Source organism: Felis catus, chromosome F1, assembly GCF_018350175.1.
Source record: "Felis catus isolate Fca126 chromosome F1, F.catus_Fca126_mat1.0, whole genome shotgun sequence".
Lineage (NCBI taxonomy): Eukaryota > Metazoa > Chordata > Mammalia > Carnivora > Felidae > Felis > Felis catus.
Window position 1 is genome coordinate 15297031 of NC_058384.1, and position 25441 is coordinate 15322471.

The 25441-nt window shown below is 39.6% G+C and overlaps 1 long non-coding RNA gene and 1 pseudogene across 1 annotated transcript in view; one reads left to right on the top strand and one right to left on the bottom strand.

Moving 5' to 3' along the window:
* Positions 1-25441, top strand: part of LOC123382735 — a 543574-nt gene that overhangs the window by 517584 nt on the left and 549 nt on the right. The gene's annotated exons all lie outside the window — the stretch shown is intronic.
* The window catches only part of LOC101091990, a 94011-nt pseudogene that overhangs the window by 3947 nt on the left and 64623 nt on the right, over positions 1-25441 (bottom strand).

A 25441-nucleotide genomic window follows, 5' to 3' on the forward strand; every position in this document is an offset into this window, starting at 1 on the left:
AGTGACGACAGAAGTGGTCAACAGTATCTAACAATGGAGAAAGATCATGAAAGATGAGGGATGAGAACAAAAACAAGGTCGTTAGAGGTTGATGATCTTGTTTTCCATCTTTTATATATGATTAAGTCATCTCTATGCCCTTCAGTTGTTATTTAAAACCGTGAATATTTAGATAAACAAAATCTCTGGCCAGCCTGGGTACTTGCTGAAATGGGTCAATTAGCATATTTGAAAATTCAATATACTGTAGTCACATGCATGGAAATAAATGGTAAAAAGATTTTAAAAATTAATGTGGCATTTCAATCCCTCTCTATCTCAATCCCCATAAAAGTTGCTTTAATAAATTAAATGTTTCATTCATATTTCTTATAGCATAAAAGTCTAATCACCTTTAAATGTAAACTTTATTTTTTTTTATTTATTTTTGAGACAGAGAGAGACAGAGTATGAACGGGGGAGGGTAAGAGAGAGAGGGAGACACAGAATCCAAAGCAGACTCCAGGCTCTGAGCTGTCAGCACAGTGCCCGATGCGGGGCTCGAACTCACGGACCGTGAGATCATGACCTGAGCCAAAGTCGGACGCTTAACCGACTGAGCCACCCAGGCGCCCCAAATGTAAACTTTAAATGTAAAAATCTTGTCATCAAGAAAAAAAGAATATCAGATAAAAAATATCATGTCAGAGTTATTCACCTATTTGCATTTAACCACAGTCTATTGCTTTAGGAAAAGATTACTAAGGATTTGGAAAACTCCATGAAATCATATTCACATATGTGAAGGCAAAAAAATGTGTGTATATATATATGTGTGTGTGTGTGTGTGTGTGTGTGTGTGTATCACCCAAGTGTACTATACATTGTACAGGCTCATGATGAAAGAGAATCTGCTTTTGGCGTTCACACTGATTCTTTGGCAATTTTCAAGGGCAAGGGCAAGAAGGTACTTCTACTTAAACATATAGTTTGTCACTGAATAGCTTATCAAGATTGTATCAGTTTTCTCTAAAAATCTTTGTACTCAGAGGAATTTCTTCATTACCACACATAACATGAGATGTTTCAGAACAGAGAGCTTTTTCAAATGAGAAATTCAATATCTAGAATGAAACTTATCTTTATGGCCAAAACCACATGATGATTAATTTATTTGTTGAAATAAGTGTGTGTCAAGAACTAAACTATATTTAAGTGTGGTGTACATCAGTGTTTCTCATACCATCTATGGCAAAGGACCTTTTTTCCCTAGCCCATCATGATCTAATACCTTTGAAAAATGTGATAAAAATAAGTTACTAAACAAAATAACTTAAAAAACAGCCCAACTTCTTATTATTACATTCCACAGAATAAAATTACTCTCTCAAATTGCCCTTATAATGTTCTAAATACTCTCATTTTCTGTTCTTATCTATTTGTTGGCTACTGATAGTGGTGGTCCAGCCCCAGTCCATGGACCACTTTTGAGATATGGTATTCACCATAAAACTGATACTCATGGGGCACCTGGGTGGCTCAGTTGGTTAAGCGTCCAACTTTGGCTCAGGTCATGATCTCATGGTTCAGGAGTTCGAGCCCCGCATCGGGCTCTGTGCTGCCTGGAGCCTGCTTCGGATTCTGTGTCTCCCTTTCTCTCTGCCCCCACCCCCACTCGTGCTGTCTCTTTCTCTCAAATATAAATAAAAATATTTTTAAAAACCTGATATTCATGACATTATATCCATCACAAAATGGTTAAATTGTACAGTGACATCCCTATCCTGATTCTTATGCAGGACTAGTGACAAGGAGAGAGTATGTTTAATGCTTTAACCAACACGGGCGTTTGTGTCTCAACTCAATGGAGGCTTCCTTTGCTGCTTTGACTCTAATTAGGAAATGATCCTTTCAGTGAAAACAAATTCCGAAACCCTCCTCCTACTGGCACAACTAACAGCAGACCAATTACAGAAGAGAACAGATACACAGAAAGAGAACTTGCATGGAAACTATACAATCAGGCTTCTTTTATAATCTGATCTAGGGGTGCCTGGGTGGCTCAGTCGGTTGAGCGTCCGACTTCAGCTCAGGTCATGATCTTAGTCTGTGAGTTTGAGCCATGCGTCGGGCTCTGTGCTGACAGCTCAGAGCATGGAGCCAGCTTTGGATTCTGTGTCTCCCTCTCTCTCTGCACCTCCCCTGCTCGCGCTCTGTCTCTCTCTCTCTCTCTCTCTCTCTCAAAAATAAACATTAAAAAAATTAAAAAAAAAAAAAACAAAAAAGAAGAAATAATCTGATTTAAAAATGGGCAGAGGACCTGAAGAGACATTTTTCCAAAGAAGATGTGCAGATGCTCAACAGACACATGAAAAGATGCTAAACGTCATTCATCTTCAGGGAAATACAAATCAAAACTACAATGAGATATCACAACTGTCAGAATGGCTAAAATAAAAAAGATAAGAAATAACAAGTTTTGGCAAGGATGTGGGGGAAAGGGAACCCTCATGAACTGTTGGTGCAGCCACTGTGGAAAACAGTATGGAGTCTCCTCAAAATATTAAAAAAAGAAATACCTTTTGATCCAGTAATTCCAGTACTGGGTATGTACCCAAAGAAAATGAAAACACTAATTTGAAAAAACATTTGCACCCCTATATTTATAGCAACATTATTTACAATAGCCAAGATATGGAAGCACTCTAAGTGTCTATCAATAGATGAATGGGTAAAGGGGCACCTGGGTGGGTCAGTCAGTTGAGCATCCAACTTTGGCTCAGGTCATGATCTCACAATTCATGAGTTTGAGCCCCACATCGGGCTCTGTGCTGAGCTCAGAGCCTGAAGCCTGCTTTGGATTCTGTGTCTCCCTCTTTCTCTGCCCCTCCTCCACTCACACTCTGTCTCTGTCTCTGTCTCTGTCTCTCTCTCTCTCTCTCAAAAATAAATAAACATTAAAAAAAATTAAAAGTAGATGAATGGGTAAAGAATATGTGATACACATGCACACACACACATGCACACACACAGGAACATCATGCAGCCATGAAAAAGGATGAGATCTTGCCATTCGGGACACCACCAATGGGCCTAGAAGGTATAATGCTAATTGAAGTAAGTCAGATTGAGAAATACAAATACCATATGACTTTCCCCATATGCATAGTCTAAAAAACAAAATGCAGAATCAGACCTAAAAATACAGAGAACAAACTGATGGTTGTCAGAGGGAAGGGGGTGTTGGGGAATGGGCAAAATGGGTGAAGGGGAGTGGGAGATAAAGGCTTCCAGTTATGGAATGAATAAATCACAGGAATAAAAATACAGCATAGGGAATATAGTCAATGATATTGTAATAGCATTCTATGGTGACATGATAGCTATATTGTAGTAAGCACAGCATAATGTATGGAGATGTTGAATCACTATGTTGTACACCTGAAACTAATGTAACATTGTGTGTCAACTAAAATTTTTTAATAAAAATATAAAGCATTGATTATCAAATTAATGATTAATTATAAGTTAAATTATTTTACTAATTATTAAATTTAGTGTTGATTAAAAAATTTTTTTAGAGATACAGAGAGAGGTGGAGAGGGGCATAGGGACAGAGAAAGAGAATCCTAAACAGGCTGTATGCTCAGCACATAGCCTGACACATGGCTCAATCCCATGACCCTGGGATCATGCCCTGAGCCAAAATCAAGAGTTGGACACTCAGCTGATTGAGCCACCCAGGTGCCCCAAATTTAGTGTTGATTTTAAAATCATTATATTTGAGGGGCACCTGAGTGGCTCAGTTGGTTGAGTGTCCAACTCTTAATTTCAGCTCAGGTCATGATCTCACTGTCATGAGATCAAGCCCCATATCAGGCTCTGCACTGAGCGCGGAGCCTGCTTGAGATTCTCTCTCTCCCCCTCTGCTCTTCTCCCACATTCTCTCTCTCTCTCTCTCTCTCTCTCTCAAAAATAAATAAAATAAATAAAATAAATACTTTAAAAAGTCATTATATTTGAAATCTACTTTTAAGTTTCATTTTATCACTTCCCAATATTGGCAAGAAATCACATTTTAAGGATTTTAAGGAACTTACTTGCAGCTAAGTTATTTAGAAAGCAAAAAAATCCTTTCAAAAAAATTTATAGCAAAAAAAAGTTATATGGCTATGAAAACATTTTAATAAATCTGAAATGACATAGAGCTTCCAAAATTGTTTTAAGAGCCCTGCTCACGCTGAATAAACACACTGGCTTTGTTAGGTAAAGGAGTGAATTCAGAGGGCCCAGCTTGGAAAGATTTGGGGAGCAGTACTAGAACACAGATATTTCCGGGTTGACATATCATGCAAACAGGTGCATTGTGCAGGGCTTGGTGGAAGGAGCCACATTTCTAAACAGAGAATGGAGATGGGTCTAGAATTCAAGGAATCACATGTTCCTAACATCCACAGTAGGGAACATTAAAAACATGACAGGAAGAAAGGAATGAGCAGAATCCAAATCCAAATCAGGCAAAGAAAACAGGACCATACCCTAGATCAGGCCAGGCTGTCTCCCTAACCACACTGAAGATCGTTCCTCTCAGACTTTCAGAGAGGGAGATTGGGAGTTTATAGCAAACTTGTGAATGATCTTTATTGTTGTTACGATTACTCATTAAAGTACTTCTAAACATATAAAATTTCTTAAATTTCGTATTGTGAATCCAATCTTTTAATGGGCCTCTCCAGGTATGATTATTGTCTTGGTCGATTCAGGCTGGCGTAACAAAATACCACAGACTGGATGCCTTATAAATGACAGAAATTTATTGCTCACAGTTCTGGAGGCTGAAAGTCCAAGATCATGGTGCAAAGATGAGTGTCCTCTTCTGGATCACAGAATTCTCTAGTAAGCTCGCATGGTGGAAAGACAAGCTAGCTTTCTGGGGCGACTTTTATAAGGGAACTAATCTCCTTCATGAGAGATCTGTCCTTGCCACCTAATCACCTCCCAAAGACCCTGTCTCCTAATACCATTACCTGGAGTATTAGGTTTTCAACATATGAGTTTTGGAGGGACCGTATATTCAGACCATAGCAGTTATGAATGGGTATGTAGACAGACTGGAAACATCCTGTGTCTTACAGCATTTGCATAGTACATGCCTTTTTTCAGTTAAGCTTTTACTTGAAAATTTTTAACTTTTTTATTGATGTATGTAGAGAAAAGGGCACAAACTTTATATGCAGAGCTCAACGTATGAGTGTTCCCCAACAGATCATAACACAGGATAATTGCACCACCTCAGATGGTTCCCTCCCAGTCAATATACCCCAGATGGAATCATTATTCTGATTTGTCACCATGATTAATTTTGCCTTTATTGAGCTCCCCATAATGGGATCTTACAGTATGTGCTTTTTTGTTCTTGGCTTCGTTTGCTCACCATTAGATCTATAATGTTCATCTACCTTGTCATATGGTAGCTATAATTTGTTCTATTTTTATTAGTATTATAACAAAAATTGCATTAATATACCACAATTAATTTATAATTCTACTGTCGATGGACATCTGGGTTGTTTCCCAATTTTTTTTAATAAAGGTCATATACTGTGAACATTGTTACATTTTCTTGGTGAGCATATGCATTTATTATTGATGAGTATACCTCTGAGAGTAGATTTTCTAGGTCACGAGATATGCATATGTTCATTTTTTGTAAGTGGATGTATCAATTTACAATTCTGTCAGCAGTGTGTAAGAATTCACATCCTTGTTAACACTTGGAATTGTCAATCCTTTTAGTATTAGCCATTCTGGTGGGTGGATTTGTGGTTTTAATTTACATTTACCCAATAACTAGTGATGTTGAGCACATTTTCATATTCTTATGGCCATTTATATATCCTGTTTAAGCCACCTTTAACCAACATTGTATGGAATTATCTTTCTTATTGATTGAGTAGTTCTAATGCTTTCTGTGTTAAGAAATCTTTCCCTACTCCTAAGGTCATACAGATTTTTCTCCCATGCTTTCTCCTAAAAGCCTTGTTTTATATTTCACCTTTAGGTCTATGATCCACCTAGAATGATAAAGATGGCCCAAATTCTTTGCTGAACTTCTCATTGAGAGGCCAAGTCTAGATGCCACCCCTGTGATTCTGGGCTAGCCTTAGTGACTTACATGACCAATAGAATGTGGCATACATATCATTCTGAGACTTCTGAGGCTAGTTAGAAAAAGCCTTACAGCTTTAATCTTGGCCTCTTGGAACACTCAGGAAGCTTTGGGTTGCCATCTTATAGGCCCAATTATTTGAGACCACCATGCTGGAGAAGACAAGTATATGTTTTAATTAATAGTCCCAACAGAGCCTAGATTTCCAACCCATCCGAACCCACTGAGGGGCCAGATTAGGTGAGTAAAGTCACCATGGACCCTCCAGATCATCCCATCCACCAGCTGAATACCACCAATATTAACACCACATTGAGCAGAAGAATTACCCAAATAAACCTTACCCAAATTCCTGGCACGCAAAATTGAATTATGATAAAATAACTGTTGTTTTAGGCCACTACAGTTTGGGGTGTTTATTATGCAGTGACAGATAAGCAGAACATGATGTGAAGCAGAGGGTCAAGGTTTTTCAATTGCACCATTTAAGTAAAAGATCATCATTTCTTCATGTCACTGTAGTAGTACTCTTCCTAAATCAGAACTGCATGAGGGTCTGTTTCTAGATCCTATATTCTATTGTATATATCAATTTGTCTATTATTTTAGTTACTATAGCTTTATTAATAAGTCTTGATGCCTAGCAGTTAAAGTCCCCCAAATTTGGTCTTTGTCAAGATTGTCTTAGCTCTTCTCAGCATTTTTGCATTTCCATATGAGTTTGAGAATCAAGGTATCAAAATTCATTTCAAATCTTACTAGGGGCACCTGGGTGTCTCAGTTGGTTGAGCATATGGCTTGAGCTCAGGTCATGATCTCGCAGTTTGTGAGTTTGAGCCCTGTGTCGGGCTCTGTGCTGATGGCTCAGAGCCTGGAGCCTGCTTCTGATTCTGTGTCTCCCTCTCTCTCTGCCCCTCCTCTGTTCACACTCTATCCCTCCCTTACTCAAAAAGAAGTAAACATTTATAAATAAATAAATAAATAAATAAATGGAATCTAACTTAAAAAATCTGTTTCAATTGCATTGAATCTATAAATCAATCTGGGAAGAACTGCCATTTAAACAATATTAAGTCCTCTAGTTCATGACCATGGTATATTTTTTCATTTATTGCCTTCTTTAATTTCAATCAAGAATGTTATTTCTAGGCATTTGTTATTGTTGTTACTTTTGTTGTTTGATGTCACTACAAATAGTATTTTTAAAGTTTTATGTCCTAAGTTTTTGTTACTAGCATATACAATTTTAATTTACTTTTGTATCCATAAAGTTTGCTAAATTTGTACATTTTAAATATATAAATGGCAAGTTTATCTGTAGGTTCTTTTGAGACAAGGCAATTATATTTTCTGAGAAAAAGTTCCACTTCTTCCTTTCTAATCCTTATGCCTTTTATTTATCTTTTGTTATTGCATTGCTAGGACCTTCAACCTCTCAAGGCTGCTCAAGCAGAACCCAGTATAAAGAGAGGCTGTGGAATAGTTAATATTACCTCTGAAATCACACTGAAGAGAGTTCCCAGACAGCCTCCATCACATTCTAGCTGTGTGAATTTGGATAACTTACTTAATTTTCCTGTTCCTCAGCCTTCTTGGTTTTTAAACAAAAATGACAATGGTGGGGTGCCTGGGTGGCTCAGGTGATTAAGTGTCTGACTCAATTTCAGCTGTCATGGTCTCACAGTCGTGATGGGAGAGATAGAGCCCCACATCAGGCTCTGCACTAAGTGTGAATCCTGCTTGAAATTCTCTCTCCTCTCTCTCTGCCTCTCCCCTGCTCTCTTGCTCTCTAAACAAACAAACAAACATTTAAAAACATACAGTGACGCCTACTTCATAAAAGTTGTCATGAAGGGCACCTGGGTGGCTCAGTCAAGTGCCTGACTCTTGATCTCAGCTCAGGTCTTGATCTCACAGTCGTGAGTTCAAGCCTGGAGTCATGATTTCATGCACCAAGCATGAAGCCTACTTTAAAAAAGGGGAAAAAAAAGGGGTGTCTGGGTGGCTAGGTTGGTTAAGCATCCAAATTCGGCTCAGGTCATGATCTCAGTGAGTTTAAGCCCCACATTGGGCTCTCTGCTGACATCTCAGAGCCTGGAGCCCACTTCAGATTCTGTGTCTCCCTCTCTCTCTGCCCCACCCCAGCTCATGCTCTGTCTCTCTCCCTCTCCTTCAAAAATAAACATTAAATTGGGGCACCTGGGTGGCGCAGTCGGTTAAGCGTCCGACTTCAGCCAGGTCACGATCTCGCGGTCCGTGAGTTCGAGCCCCGCGTCAGGCTCTGGACTGATGGCTCAGAGCCTGGAGCCTGTTTCCGATTCTGTGTCTCCCTCTCTCTCTGCCCCTCCCCCGTTCATGCTCTGTCTCTCTCTGTCCCAAAAATAAATAAACGTTGGAAAAAAATAAATAAAAATAAATAAATAAATAAATAAACATTAAAAAAAACTTTTTTTTAAAGAGAGGAAAAAAGTTCTGAAACTTAAATGAGTACACATAAAACACAGGGAACAATATCTGCCTCATATTAAACACACATTAGCTATTTTCATTGCTTTAAATCCTACACATGAATACCTTTTTAAAGTTTTTTTTTTTTAAATTTATTTATTTTGACAGAGAGAGAGAGAGAGAGAGAGAGAGAGAGAGAGAGAGCATGAGCAGGGGAGGGGCAGAGAGAGAGAGAGGGAGAGAGAGAATCCCAAGCAGGCTCCACACTGGCAACATGGAGCCCAACACAGGGCTTGAACTCATGAACTGAGATCATGACCTGAGCTGAAACCAGGAGTCAGATACTTAACCAACTGAGCCACCTAGGCGCCCCAATCCTACACATGAATACTTTAAAAAAAATTTTTAATATAATTTATTGTCAAGTTGGCTAACATACAGTGTATACAGTGTGCTTTTGGTTTTGGGAGTAGATTCCCATGATTCATCACTTACATAAAACACCCAGTGCTCATCTCAACAAGTGCCCTCCTCAATGCCCATCACCCATTTTCTCCTCTCCCCACCCCCCCCATTAACCCTCAGTTTGGTCTCTGTATTTAAGAGTCTCTATGGTTTGCCTCCCTCTCTGTTTGAAACTATTTTTTCCCCTTCCCTTCCCCCATGGTCTTCTGTTAAGTTTCTCAAGTTACACATACAAGTGAAAACATATGATATCTCTCTTTGTCTGACTAACTTATTTCACTTAGCATAATATACTCCAGTTCCATCCACATTGCTACAAATGTAAGGATTTCATTCTTTCTCATTGTCAAGTAGTATGCCATTGTATATATAAACCACATCTTCTCTATCCATTCATCAGTTGATGGACATTTAGGCTCTTTCCATAATTTGGCTATTGTTGAAAGTGCTGCTATAAACATTGGGATACATGTGCCCCTATGAATCAGCACTCCTGAATCCTTTGGATAAATTCCCAGTAGTGCAATTGCTGTGTCATAGGATAATTCTATTCTTTATTTTTTGAGGAACCTCCACACTGTTTTCCAGAGTGGCTGCACCAGTTTGTATTCCCACCAACAGTGCAAGAGGGTTTACATTTCTCCACATCCTTGCCAGCATCTGTTGTTTCCTGAGTTTTTCATTTTAGCCATTCTTACTGGTGTGAGGTGGTATCTCAGTGTAATTTTGATTTGTATTTCCCTGACGATGAGTGATGTTGAGCATCTTTTCATGTATCTGTTGGCCATCTGGATGTCTTTGGAAAAGTATCTATTCATGTCTTCTGCTTGGGATTCTCTCTCCTCTCTCTCTGCCTCTCCCTTGCTCTCTTGCTCTTTAAATAAATAAACAAACAAACATTTTAAAAAATGACAATGATGCCTCCCTCATACAAGTTGTCATGAGGGGCACCTGGGTGGCTCAGTCAGTTAAGTGCCTGACTTTTGATCTCAGCTCTGGTCTTGAACTCATGGTCATGAGTTCAAACCTGAGTTGAGCTCTGCACTGAGCATGAAAGTCAAAATAGTAAAAATTTTAAAAGAAAAAATAGGAGAATATTTTCAGGACTTTATAGTCATGAGGGCCTTTTTAAAAAGATATAAAAAGTAAAATTCAAAAAGTAGATAAACTTGACTAAATTCAAAACTTGTATGGTAAAAGTTACCATAAACAAAAAATTTACAGACAAAAGATCCAGAGTATATAAGAGCCATAATATAATAAGAAAATGTGAGGGGTGCCCAGGTGGCTCAGTCGGTTGAGCGTCCGACTTTGGCTCAGGTCATGATCTCATGGTTCGTGAGTTCGAGCCCCACGTCGGGCTCTGTGCTGACAGCTCAGAGCCTGGAGCCTGCTTTGGATTCTGTCTCTCCCTCTCTCTCTGCCCCATCCCCACTCATGCTCTGCCTCTCTCTGTCTTAAAAATAAAAACATTTTTAAAAATTAAAAAAAAAAAGAAAAGATGAACATACCAAGTGAAAAACACGTCCAGGATATGAATAGGCAAGTCATAGAAGAAGAAATACAAACAGTAAACCGGTAAAGATGTTCAATTTTCACTGATAGCCAAAAATTTTAAATAGACTAATTAAAACAACAATATGATTACTATGTCACCTACCAGATTAGCCACAATTGATTTGTTTGATATTCTTAAGTGTTATCAGTGGTATGAAGAAATGGGTAATCTTATATACATTACTGGCTACTTTGGAGAATAATTTGGCACATCTATGAATGTGTTTAAATGTACATTCTGTGATCCAGTAAGACTCCTTCAAAGGATGTATCTATAGAAACCACTCTACCTGTGCAAAAGAGGGCTGTACCTGAAGGCTCCTTGGGGTGTTTTAAAATAACAAAACTTGGAAGCAAACTAACCTCCACACACAGGACAATGACAAAGTAAATCACAACCTATCTGCTAAGCAGTTTAAAAGAATGAGGTAGTTTCTAAGTATTGGGATAGAAAAGTCTCCAAGAGAAAATCATGGAGAAAAAAGAGTAAGTGACTGGATGATACAGTATAATATATTTTGTTAAACACAAGTTTACACAAAACAATATTATATATGTTCCCCATGGACATGTATATGATGTAAATGCATAGGAAAATCCATGGATGATATCTGTATGATAGCATCACACCGAAATATGATCCAGGTTGAACCTGTGTGGCCATCTGGTAACTCTATGTACCTCTACTGCAGGTGCTAGGATCAAAGATGATCATGGGGACTTTTTAGCCTTATGTAGATAACACTTTATTTTTTCTAAGAGATGTAGTTAATAATTACATATGTAATTAAAATATAATCTTTAAAAGTAAGCAACTAGAATGGAAGAAAGTACTCCATCCATAATAGCAACAAAATACAAGAAATATCTAAGCATATCTTTGTTTCAAAACTGATTTTATTTTCTTTTTAAAGTTTTTTTTGTGTGTGTGTGTGTGTGTGTGTGAGAGAGAGAGAGAGAGAGAGAGAGAGAGAGAGAGAGAGAGAATGAGTGAGGAAGGGCAGAGAGAGAGGGAGAGAGAAAGAATCTTGGGCAGGCTTCACACTGTTAGCAACAGAGCCCAAAGCTGGGCTCAATCTCACAAACTGTGAGATCCTCATGACGTGAGCTGAAACCAAGAGTCGGACACCTAATTGACTGAGCCACCAAGGGGCCGAACACACACAGTTTTTTTAATGAAGGATCACAAATCACTGGAAAAGAAAAAGATTACTCCAATACATGGTAGTTGGAGAATTGGTTGGCTATTTGTTAAATACAGATTTTCATAAATTTCAATTTTCAAATCAGACATGTATAACATATTACAATGGTTTAAAGAGTCATTCTAAAATGTATCAATTACTAAGACTAGAAGCATCAATATGAGGTTGATTACTCATTTTAAAACAATGGAAAGCCATTCCCCTTCCTCCTCCCCTTCCTTTCCTCCCTGAACAATTCAGTCCTAAAGCTGTTAGGTCACTGTAGGGCAGAGCAAAGCAGTCATTCTCAAGTTCAGAGAAGTAGAATAGAAAATTCACAGATGGGGCACCTGGCTCAGTCGGTTGAGCATCTGACTCTTGATTTCAGCTCAGGTCATGATCCCAGGGTTGTGGAATCAAGCCCCCTCATCAGGTTCCACACTGATCTTAAGATTCTCTCTCTGTCTCTCTCTCTCTCTCTCCCTCTGACCCCCTCCTCTGCTCTCTCTCTCTCAAAATAATAATAATAAATTAAATTAAAATGAAAAAAAATTCACAGAGAAATTCAATAACTAACAAAATATATTTTTCACATTTCAGCCTCATCAGTATCTAAAAATATGTATATTAAATATTGAGATATATTTTGACATATTAAAAAACTTTAATGGGAATATCCAATTCTGGCAAGGGTAAGGAAACAAGAATTTGTATACAAAGCTGTTAAAAATCTTTCAGAAACCAATCTGGCTATATGAACGAAGAGACTTAAAATATTTTGTGCCTTAGGGGTGCCTGCATGGCTCAGGTGATTGAGCGTCTGACTTCAGCTCAGGTCATGATCACTCCCAGTTCGTGAGTTGAAGTCCATGAGTTTGAGTCTCACATTGGGCCCTGTGCTGACAGCTCAGAGCCTGGAGCCCACTCCAGGATTCTGTGTCTCCCTTTCTCCCTGCCCCTCCCCAGCTCACACTCTCTCTCTCTCTCTCAAAAATAAACAAACATTAATATATGTGCCTTAGTATTAAATATTAATATTAAATATTAATGTTTATTAAATATGTGTTGTGCCCTTTGACTTAGTAATTACATGTACGGAAAGCTATTTTTGAGGAAAGACTATGAAATACCAAAAAGAAAAATGCCTTAGATGTAAAGTTGTTCACCAGAGCATTTTTATAGCAATTAAAATATTGGAAAACAACATAAGTGTCTAATAACAGGTAAACAGTTGTATAAAGTATAGGCTATTTAGTAAAGGAACTATTATGCATCCTAAAACTATGCTTTAAAAAAACTACAAAAAATGCTTATGCTATAACAGTTTTAAAAAGCACAGTGAAAATAGAGTCTGATACCATCATAACAATGTATAAAATGCAAAAACAATAGAAAAATGAAACAAAGTTAAATAAAATTGTCTTTTAAAGTAGAACTTTGGGGGATTTTTCCCCTTTCAAACAAGTGGAAAATCAAATTTCACAGCTGTAGCAAATTTGATGTAATTTGAGCAACTTGTTTAGTTCAACAAGCAAGTATTGGGACCAATGCCAAGCAGTACCCTAGGACCTATTATCTGGAAAGCAGCATTCTGTATTACTACTAAGAAATTTCAAAAGGAAAACATGTGTTTTCACCATGAGGCATTTGTCTTTACAGAAAGAAAGAAAGAAAGAAAGAAAGAAAGAAAGAAAGAAAGAAAGAAAGAAAGAAGAGAGAGAAAGGGAGAGAGAAGGAAAGAGAGGGAGAAGGAGGGAGGAAAAGAGGAAGGAAGGAAAGAAGGGAAGAAAGAAGGAAAAGAGAGAGAAGGAGGGAGTGTGGGAGGGGGAAGGAGAAAGCAAGCTAGTAGGAGCATTTTGCTGAACGATCCCAGACTTACAAGTTAGTTCTGCACTTCCTCAAAAATGCCATCATCATGTGCAAGCCAGAGAGCTTTCCCAAAACAAGTGTAACCAGTGTTGCACACATTCTATTCATCATCTTTTAATGACATTTATTTCATATCTACACATTGCCCCCGTCCATGGGATTTGTTTAGGATATAGAAGAATAAGACTAGCACTTTCAAAAATGAAACTGTCAAAATAAAAATACAAAAAATAAATAAATAAATAAATAAATAAATAAATAAACCAAATTTGGAGAAAATTATGGAAACCCTGAAACACCAACCCACCTTGTTGATCAGGAATATTCATAACTGTTCAAAACCAATTCAGCATACCTAAAAATAATTATCAATTATAATAATAAATAATTAATACTGATGTTAATTATTCTTTCACATGATTTTCATTTTGCATCACATGATGTTAATATGTGGTATTAATTAACAATATCAATCACATATTATTATGTAATTTGTAAAATGTGATTAAAAACTATCAACATTAAATACTAATTGAACACGAGCTAAGCTTTTACACAATTTTTTTCATTTAGTCTTCACAAAAGCTGATGTCATTAATCAAAATACAAGAGTTGATATTATTACCTCATTTTACAAATGAGGAAGCTGAGGCTCAAAGAGGCTACCTAATTTGCATAAGGTCAACCGTCTAGAAAAGGCCAAGGCATTTTCACACATATAGAAAAGCCAGATTGTGACAGACCTTCAAGCCATGCTCTGTGCCTCAGCACACTGCCTCCCTTTGAAAGTCGAGCTCCTGGAACAGTGGTGGTGAAAAGTAAACCCTGACTAATCATAATAATCACTGATTACAACATGCTTTCAATATGGTGAGTTAAAGTCTGGTACCTAGTCATAGTTGAATTGTATTTCCAAGGTGAAGAATTTAACTAAAATCTTAAGTTTAGATATACTTTTACCCCTACCTAGCAAATTCAGGCTCTTTCCTTTCACACCCCACTTTAAAAAGACACACTACATTTTCTCTTTTCAAAACCCAGAAGGCAAAATAATTAACAGAGTCTCAGAAATGGGTTGCCTTTCAGATGCTTATTTTAGTACTTCTAGTTTTCCAATCTAGTCTCAATAACAATTAGCACAAACTTCTGTTCTGAAGGGCAGTACTGTATTTTGGGTTTCCTGGAAACCACCACTGCCAAGGCAGCACACACAATGTTATCACGATGACGCATCTTCAAGAGGAAGTGAACAAGTATTATTAGGACCTTACCTCTCCTCTTAAAAGGTTTGGAAGTTTTGGAAATCCTGCAGTCAAAAATAAAACTAGCTCCTTATGAAAGGAAATCTAAACGTCTTCCCGTTCAAAAGGGCAAACTGAAAGGTCATCAAATAAAATTAAGAAACGGGGTCTGAAAATAGCAAAGTGGTTAATGGTATCCCTTTGTCAAAACTTGTAATTTAATAAGGATTTTCATTCTTCAGCTCAAAAATGACATCTCTTCCAGGGTGGGGTCAATTTACTCTCTCCTTTTGTCATTCATTCCTAATGGTCTTTCTTATCTCCCTTGGAGATATAAAAGAGAAAGACCTGTTGGCTTAAAGTCAGAAGATGTGAGTTCTATTTCCTTTCCTGCCATTAGACGAACTGTGTAAAATAGATAAGAGGGGTGGCTGGGTGGCTCAGCTGGTTGAGTGTCCAACTTCAGCCCAGGTCATGATCTCGAGATTCATGGATTTGAGCCCCGCCTCAGGCTCTGTGCTGACAGCTCTAAGCCTGAAGCCTGCTTCAGATTCTGTGTCTCTCTGCCCCTCCCCAGCTCACGTGCCCGTGCGCTCTCTCTCTCTCTCTCTCTCAAAAATAAACTTTAAAAAACAACATTAAAAAAATAGATAAAAGAACAAGTTCCTTCCTGATTCACAATGTGATCACATCGGTGAATTTTCTTTGTGAAAAAACAAAGCCCGAGATCAGTGGTTCTCAAATGCTTTTGCTCCCCAGGGTACATTTGCCAATATCTGGAGACATTTTTGATTGTCACAACTAAGGGTGCAGATGCTACCTGGCATCTAGCAGGTCAAGGCCAAAGATACTGCCAAACATCCTACAATATACAGGACAGCCCCTCACACCAGAAAATTATCTATCTGGCCCAAAAGCCAATAGTGCTGAGGTTGAGAAACCCTGCTCTGGACAAATGCAAGCTACCCTCAGCTTCCCCAACCAATGCCTTGGATGCAGGCAAATCTCCTAGATGTGCCAGAATGACTGTGACCTGCAAGGGAGCCTCTCAGATCCAGCTCTTCTCACCCAGCAAGAGTGAAGAAGCAAAGCCAGAGTCTTCCCTAGCCCAGAGCCCCAGGGTGAGGACCTGCACAAGGCTGAGGGAAGGGCTGAGATCCCCTTGTCAGTCTCAAGCTTACCAATAGTCACCTTCCCCAGCTGCTCTCCTAGGATCCAAGTGGTCTGAAACATGTTCTCCAACTGGATTAATGTGGAGCACTAAACAGTATTTACTGAGTGCCCACCCGCATGCTGTTAAGAAAGATACAGAAGATATAATCCTGTTTAATAAATAAATCCTTGCCATCATCATGTAGAAGTTTAGAATCTAGTAGATGAAAGGACACAAATAACAAGTGAAGAATCCCAGACACTTTTGCTCCTTTAAAATTACATGTGACAGGGGTGCGCCTGATTCACAGTCAGTGAAGCGCCTGATTTTGGCTCAGGTCATGATCTTGTGGTGAGTTCGAGCCCCGCATTGGGCTCTGTGCTGACAGATTACAATACTGAGATTACAATACTCTCACAGAACTGTCATGAGATATAAATGACATGCATTAGTGGTATGTCATAAGCGTTAGACAAATCCCAGGTACATAGTAAGTGCCCCATTAATGTTATTTTCCTTCCTTCTCTGTTGGTGTGGGCTCCAATTTGTCCCTATGACATAAAATTTCTCCATATTCCATCGTAGAAGTGCCCTCACAATTCCCTGCCCCCAAATTCCTTAGTTCCTGGATCCTATCGATGTTCTCTCACCCCTCCTGGAAGTCTCCGTAGCTCTAGGATTACCCCTAAAATTCCTGCTCCTCCCCTGACCTGATTTCTTATATTCCTATTCTGCCTATCTAAAGTCTGATTATAGCACACTAGTGGACATTCTGCTAAATTCAAGTTTGTGGTCTGAAAAAAAAATCTCATTGTTGAAGTTTAGGGGAGTGTGATGAAGGCGGGAACCAGGGCATTTGGTCTCCAGCAGCCTCTTCTACCACCAGAGGGAAGGGATCTACAAGCATGGATGTTCCCTCAGGAGAGCTTGCCTGGTCATTGGTAGGGCTCCCACAAGGAATCTTTGGCTAATCTCAACCTCAATGTTGGGGCACCTGGGTGGCTCAGTCTGTTAGGCATCTGACTCTTGATTTCGGCTCAGGTCATGATCTCACAGTTAGTTCAAACTCCACATTGGGTTCTGCACTGACAGCGCAGATCCTGCTTGGGATTCTCTCTCTCTCCCTCTCTCTCTGCCCCTCCCCTGCTCATGCTCTCTCTCTCTCTCTCTCTCTCTCTCTCTCTCAAAATAAATAAACTTAAAAAAAAAAATCTCAACCTCAGTGTTAATCTCACCAGGATTAGGAAATGGCCTACCTTCCAGAAGACCCAGGGTTCTTATCCTCTCCCTTATATATCTGCTGGACATCTGATCCTTTGATACAATGATCAGCCTGTCTTGTGGGGCTTTACTCCCTGCAGTGGTTCCTATCATTTGAGGACAATAAGATCCCCACAGGCAAATAACAACACATTATTACTTCTCGCTTGTTAGTTTCCTAACAATGAGAATTTGTGTTCCTTCTTTCTTCTTAAGGAAACCACAGCACTAATGATGCAAAAAAATACACATCAAAGATATTTCCCAACACTTCATTCTGCTCAAGATCTCTCTTTTCTGTCATCAGCCACATTTCCCAATCCAATGGGTGGCAGTTCCAAATGTTATCTCCACTCTGTCTCCACCTTCTCTCACCAGATGGTCTAGCCTCCTACAAACCAAGGAAACAGAGGCCATTAGTCAAAAACTCCAACATTCCTAATGTCCACCTCCTAATGTCTATACTAGGGCAATAAACAGTAACCAGGAAATCTGTAGCTCTATGGAAGAATCCCATGTATTGGTCAAAGATAAGTGACTCTGGGTGGTGATGAAAGCTTAAAACAATATTATCTAAGAGAGAGGGGGAAATTTAGTCATTACCACCAACTGAAATGAAATGTTCCTTTCCCTTTAGCAAAATCAGTGCTCCTCAAGAGTCTAAGGAGGGAGATACCACACTACTGAATCCCTGACTCTAGCAATTCAATCAGGGGTCTCCAAATGAATCAGACCAAGTTAGAGTTTTGGCCTTTTCTTACAATTTTTTCCAGACTTGCTTTTATATTTCCTGTTTTCCAGCCTTCCATTTATTCATTTAACCCATATTTATTTATTAAGACTTTTCACTTAAAAATAAATTGTGTCTTCACTACCAGCACTCATGAGGGTAGTGAAGGCAGAATTGATTAAAAAAAAATTTTTTTTAATGTTTATTTATTATTGAAACACAGAGAGAGACAGAGCATGAGCAGGGGAGGGGCAGAGAGAGGAGGAGACACAGAATCTGAAGCAGGCTCCAGGCTCTGAGCTGTCAGCACAGAGCCCGAAGCGGGGCTTGAACTCACAAACCACGAGATCATGACCTGAGCTGAAGTTGGACGCTCAACCGACTGAGCCACCCAGGTGCCCCAGACAGAATTGATTTTAAAAGACTCAAGGGGCCCCTAGGTGGCTCAGTGGCTTAAGTGTCCAACTCTTGATTTTGGCTCCCACGTCAGGCTCTGAGCCTGCTTGGGATTCTCTCTCTCTCTCTCTCTCTCTCTGCCCCTCCCCCTCTCAAAATAAATCAACATTTTTAAAAAATAAAAGACTCAAAGACCACTGTTTTCATGAAGCTTGTGTTCTTTGGGGAGTAAATGAAATAAGTAAATGTATGATCAAAGGTGCTATTTTCTAGGCCAAAAAAAAAGGGGGGGGGGTGGAGAGTTCCAGTGAGGAGGTGAATGGATATAACTACAAATAAGATAATCAGGGAAGCCCTGTGTAATAACATGAGTAAGTCTTGCAGGAAGTGAGGGAGTTAGCCATGCAAACATCTGTGAGATGACCGTTGCACACAGAGGGAAGAATGAGTGCAAAGGCTCCAAGACAGGCAGCAGCCTGATGCATTCAAGAAACAACAAGGATCCCAGTGTGACCGAAGAGAATAGTAGGGAGAGAAGAGGTCAGAGGACTAACAGAAGCCACACCACAGTAGTTTGGGCAACCACTGTGATTATTTTGGCTTTTACTGAGGGTGAGAAGGAAAGTCATTGGATAACTCTGAGAAGAGATATGGCAGGTAAACTACATGGTATGCCAGATATTACAAACTTCTATGGAGAAAAATCGAAACAAGGGCAAATAAATGATGAGGCAACAGGGGAGGGACCCTATGGTTATTATTTTGCACTTCCCCATTCTCTTCTTCTTTCTAACTCAACTGATTCTTCAAGGCTCAGCTCACATAGACACCTCTTCCAAGAAGAATTCTCTGAATTGTCCTCTCTGAACTGGGTAAGAGTGACCCTTTTCTGTATTCTCATAGCACCCTAAACAATCCTTTCTTGAGCATTTATCACACTGTTTGGGGATAGTCTGTTTATTGTGTCTTTAGTAAGAACTCACAAAACATTTGTTGAAGAAATGAAAAAATGGATGATGGATGGATGGATGGATGGATGAAACAGAGTAAAACAGAGAGAGTGAATGGAAGGAGAGAAGATAGTTTTCTACTTCCTGAGGCTAGCTGGAATAGAGGTGATGGCAATGGGAATAAAGAGGAGGAAACAGGTGTTAGAGACATTGTAAATGTAAAATGAAATATCTGATAATTTTATGAATGTTAAAGTGGGCATGGAAAAAGAGTTCCTCAAGTGATCTCATAGGTTCTAAAAACTGCAAGGCTTAAGAAAAATAGAACTTTTTAAAGTTTTATTTATTTAAGTAATCTCTTTATCACGTGTGGGGCTCTAACTTACAGCCCCTACATCAAGAGTTGCACATTCCTCCAACTGAGCCAGCCAGGCTTAGCCCCAAGAAATGGAAATTCGTAAAAGAAGAGCTCTTTTGGAAAGGTTTTTTAGGATAGCCATGTCTAATTCATTCATCCATTTTATTTATTTGTTTATTTATTTATTTATTTATGTTTGAGAGAGAGAGAGTACGAATGCACACGCATGCACGTCGGGAAGAGGCAGAGACAGAGAGAAGAGAGAATCTTAAGCAGGGTCCATGCCGGGCCTGGAGCCTGATGTGGGGTTCAATCTCATGACTGTGAGATCGTGACCTGAGCCGAAATCAAGAGTGAGACCCCTAACCAACTGAGCCACCCAGGCGCCCCTTCTTTCATTATTTTAATAGCCTTATATTGAGCTTTTCCTAAATGTCTTTCCTTATGCTCAGAGCTGGTAAGGAAAAGCTAGATATGTCATGATCTCTGGCCTCAAAGGCATGTCGGTATGAAACCGTAAAGAAGCAAGTCCCTAGTACCTTTGTCCTGAAGTAACATTGTAGGGTGTGACTATAGAACTGGGCATGCAGGACTTTCAGGTGTGGGACAGTTCAAGGGCTTCTAAGTCAAGTGTTCTTGGGTTTTGCACCTAAATATCTGGAAGCCTGAGAAAACTACCTAAACTCTCTAAGCTTGACTCTCTTCATTTGCAAGAGAGAGAGAGAGAGAGAGAGAGAGAAGAGAAAACCTACCTGGCAAGGTAGTCAAGAAAATGTAATAGGGGGGCGCCTGGGTGGCTCAGTCGGCTAAGCGTCTGACTTCGGCTCAGGTCATGATCTCCCAGCTCATGAGTTCAAGCCCCACGTCGGGCTCTGGGCTGACAGCTCGGAGCCTGCTTCAAATTCTATGTCTCCCTCTCTCTCTGCTCCTCCCCTGCTCACGCTCGGTCTCTCTCTCCTTCAAAAATAAATAAAAACTTTAAAAAAAAAAAAAAAGAAAATGTAATAAGATAAAATGTGGGAAAACATCTACAGTTCTCCCTTGGAATACTTGGTGCTTTAACATCACTGGCTTCCTTCTCTCTCAGTCCCAAGTTCAACATAAGGCAGGGTTGCATCAGGGGTCCCAGGAATTTAAATTCGCATTAACCTCAGTTTCAGGCATGCATTAATATCTTCCCTATGTTAACCCACACTGACTCCTTTATTTTCCATTAAAAAAAATATCTCACTTCAACACCTGGAGACCAAATGTATTATGAGAAGACAGGAAGGAAGACAATGGATATTGAATTACTTTATATTCCACTTACACAAAATAAAAATAGTTTTGAAAGTTCTGTACATATTTTCAACATTTACTTAGACAGGACTTATCACAATCACAGGGTGTTTTCATCAAATCATTGGCAAAGCTATATATAGAAAAAAGATACCTGTTCAAAAAGTTGGGGTAATCTGTCTCATTGGAACATTTCTGCCTCTCACACTGCAAGTATATTTTCCAATACTGAATATTTATATGGTAGCTGAAATTTCAACCACATCTGTCATAGGAGAAATTTGGGGTCAGAGAGAGAAAGACGCTATTTTTTTGTTTTTATTTGTTTTGAGAGAGAGAGAGAGAGTAGGGGAAGAGGAGAGAGAGAGGGAGAGAGAATTCTAAGCAGGCTCCTCACCGTCTGCACAGAGTCCAATGCAGGGCTCAAACTCACAAACTGTGAGATCATGACCTGAGCTGAAACCAAGAGCAGGACACTCAACCAACCTGAGCCCACCCAGGCACCCCAAAAGAGGCACTATTTGGATATAGAGCTCTTTGATCCAAAAAAGCTAGGCAGAAGCAATCTCAGTTAATCCAGGAATACTTTGTAATGAAAATTAGGTGAGAAGAAAAAAAATGTGCCTGTAACATAACAACAACGGGATCAGTTTTGTTTTGTTTTCATGAGAAGTAGGGTCTCGTGAAGAACACACATACTTCACACAGAATAGACCAAAATTTTTCTGGAAAAAATTACTCCAGTAGAGAAGTGTGTTTGTCATCAAGTTCTCTGGGAGAAAAACTGGCTTTAGCGTTACCAACAGAGAGAGAGAGAACCAAAGTTAAAGCAGCTGCCATCGCCAGTGACCCTCGCCCCAGGGAAATCATCAAGCAGTCGCAGCAGAGGAAGACCCCAGTGTTAACTGACTGGTGCCTGAGATGCCTGAGTTGTGAAGCCTAGGAAGGGTCTGAACATGTTGTTTCGTTATGTTGAAGGAAGAGCAAGAGTGACCCTGAGGGCAAGGGCCAGGGACTTCAGGTGAGGAGGACCTAAGGGAGGACCGACCTAAGGGAAGACTGATGAGAGAAAATGGGTAGGACTGGAAGAAAAAGAGAGTGAAGGAATGAGGAAGCCTTGTGGTGGTTCACCTTCTTGAGGACATAAGATGAAGCCATATCCACCCCTCATGAGCCCCCACCTAACTCTACCCCCCACCATGAGTAATCTAGCTCAAAGGCACAACCTTTCACCTCCCTCTGACCCTCTCACCTCCACCTCAACTCTGTGCAGCTGCAGGACACTTACTCAAACCATTCAGGAAGAGAGTTGTTTAAACATCTTAAATCAGATTATGTGTCCTAGCCACAGAAAAGACACGAGTCCTCAGAAAGGAGCAGATTGTAGAAAAAAATACCTGCACACCCCACTGTGGATTGCTGGAGCACAGTACCAACCATGATGACCGCCTCCCCTAAGAAAATAAAAAATCAGGGGCACCTGGGTGGCTCAGTCGGTTAAGCATCCAATTTCAGCTCAGGTCATGATCTCACAGCTCATGGGTTGGAGCCCCACATCAGTCTCTGTGCTGACACTTGGAGCCTGGAGCCTGCTTCGGATTCTCTGTTTCCCTCTCTCTCTGCCCCTCCCCTGCTTGTCCTCTGTGTGTGTGTCTCCCTCAAAAATAAAAAACATTAAAAACAATTTTTTTAAAGAAAAGAAAAATCCCTCTGGTTTCTGCCCCGCTCCCACTAAGGAGCCATCTAAAACACATCTACTAGAAGGAGTGAAAGAAGAGTCCATTTGTGTGTTAAACTGTTCGTTCCCTACCTTGAAACTAAGTTTGCATACACTCTCCAGACAATTACAGAAGCTCCTAGATGGTGTGGGAGAAGGGAATTGATGGAACATGGTCTCCCTCAGATTCAGAAGCACTGATGTGCCTGAGACAAGTACCAAGGGAGACAGAAAGGTGAGGACAGGGTGCTGGTTTCAATAAGAACAAATGCAGAGGAGCATCTTTTAAATTACAAACCCACCTCCCCGACATAGCTAGAGACCATGGGTGTCCTGCCAACTCAGAAAAACTCACCACAAAAGTACCAGAGAAAGAAAACAGCCCTCTTACTGAGTAAACATTAAACCAGAAGGTGATCCACATCACAGATAATCCACTGAAGAGATCGCAAGGCGGAAAAGAAATCTCATCCTTTTCTATAGTCAAGCAGATACAACTCGTTTCATTGTTCTCAAGACAAACAATAACTAGTCCTCAAGGAAGAGCATTTGACGACACCATTTGTAGTTCCTCCCAAATTTACCTGGGGTAATAAAATCACTGTGTTTACTAATGTGCCTTTATCCAAAGGAAATATACATTGCTTATTTACTTGAGACAAGAAGGAAAATAGCAACTTGGGGTCACACACTACCAAAGTTGGGCTCCTCCCTATTCCCAGAGACTGGGAAATAGAGGTGCTATCTTCCTCAATTACATTTCAAAAGGATGCCTCCCAAGTCCTTGAAAAAGATCCCTACTTACAAAACTGGCTAGTGGCAACTGGGTGGCTCAATTGGTTAAGCGTCTGATTCTTGGTTTCAGCTCAGGTCATGATTTCACAGCTCATGAGTTCAAGCCCTGCATCAGGCTCTGCACTGGCAGCATGGGGCCTGCTTGGGATTCTCTGTCTCTGTCTCTGTCTCTGTCTCTCTGCCCCTTCCCTGCTTGCACGCTGTCTCTCAAAATAAATAAACATTTTTAAAAAACTGTCTAGAGGCTTATTTACCTTTTACAAAGGTTTATAGACATCTCAAACAGGCAAAGAAAGAACTCAAAATTACAGTTTTCTTTAAGTAAATACTCTAAGGAAAGGGGAGGAGGAGTCTCCCTTCTTGCACCAGGGATAATTCAATATTTTCTTGTTTACATTTGTATTTCCCCTAACACAACATCTGCCTTATTTACCTCAAACTGGAAATAACGCTCATTCAGATGCAACAATGCATCAGCCATGTAACAGATATTAACTCATTCAACCATTGAGCATTATTCTAGATATTGGGAAAAAGACAGTGAGCAAAATAGACAGGAGTTTTCTATTCTAATGGGGGAGGCAAGCAAGAAGAAATAAACATCCCATATGTATGGCCATACATGGTATTTATAATACATCATATGATAACATGCATAATGTGCTATGAGGGAAAATACAACAGTAGAGATTATATAGCATGATGCAGAACTACGTGTATAGTGTGATTAGGGGTAGCATCTTGGGAATCCTAAAGTAGTAAAGAAACAAGCCATTATGGGGTTGGGGGTCAGGGGGGCAAGTACATTTATGGGTAATAAGTAGATCTAAACCCACAAGGTTTCTCAACCTCAGCACTATTGACATTCTGAGCCACATAATTCTTTGTTATGAGGAGCTGTCCTGTATATTGTAGAATTTTGAGCAACAGCCCTCACCTCTACTCACTAGATGCTGGTAGCTCCCCTCCCCTAGATGTGACAACCAAAACTGTCTCCAGACACTGCCAAACGTTCCTGAGGGCAGGGGGTGGGGGCAGTAAAATCACCCCAGTTAAAAACCACTCATCACTGGCATAAACGTGAGACCGAGTCTTAGGCAATGATTCTTAAATTTGGGGGGTGCAGCTAAAGGAGTCCTTAGATTGAAACATAGCTTCAAATACATAGAAAAGAAGAATTACAAAAGATCAGTAATCTAAGTACCTATTTTGAAAAGCTAGGAAAACAAAGGTATACCAAACCTGTATCAAGTTAAAGAATGAAATAATGAAGATAAAAACAAAGATCAACAAATATAAACATACAATAGAGAAAGATAAATGCACAATAGAGAAAAATCAACAAAGCCAAAAGCTAGTTCTTTGACAATTTTAATAAAATTTATATAAACCTATCAAGAACAATAAAGAAACAAGGAACAAATTATTAGTATCAAGCATGAAGAATAGACAGCACTACAAATCCTACAAACATTATCATAAGGAGATGTTAGGAACAATGTTATGGAAATGAATTTGAAAATTTGGATGAAAATGTCAAGTCTCCTATAAATACAGAGAACACACTGCTGGTTGCCAGAGAGGAGGGGGTGGGGGGATGGGCAAAATGAGTGAAGGGGAGTAAGAGAAACAGGCTTCCAGTTATGAAATAAAGAAACCACAGGAATAAAAGATACAGCATAAGGAATATAGTCAATGATATTGTAATAGCATTGTATGATAAGAGATTATAGCTACACTTGTGGTGAGCATAGCATAAGGTATACACTTGTAGAATCATTATTTATTCACCTGAAACTAATGTAACATTGTTTGTCAACTACATACTCCAATTTTTTTTTTTTTAAAGAAAGGACAGGGGCGCCTGGGTGGCTCAGTCAGTTAAGTGT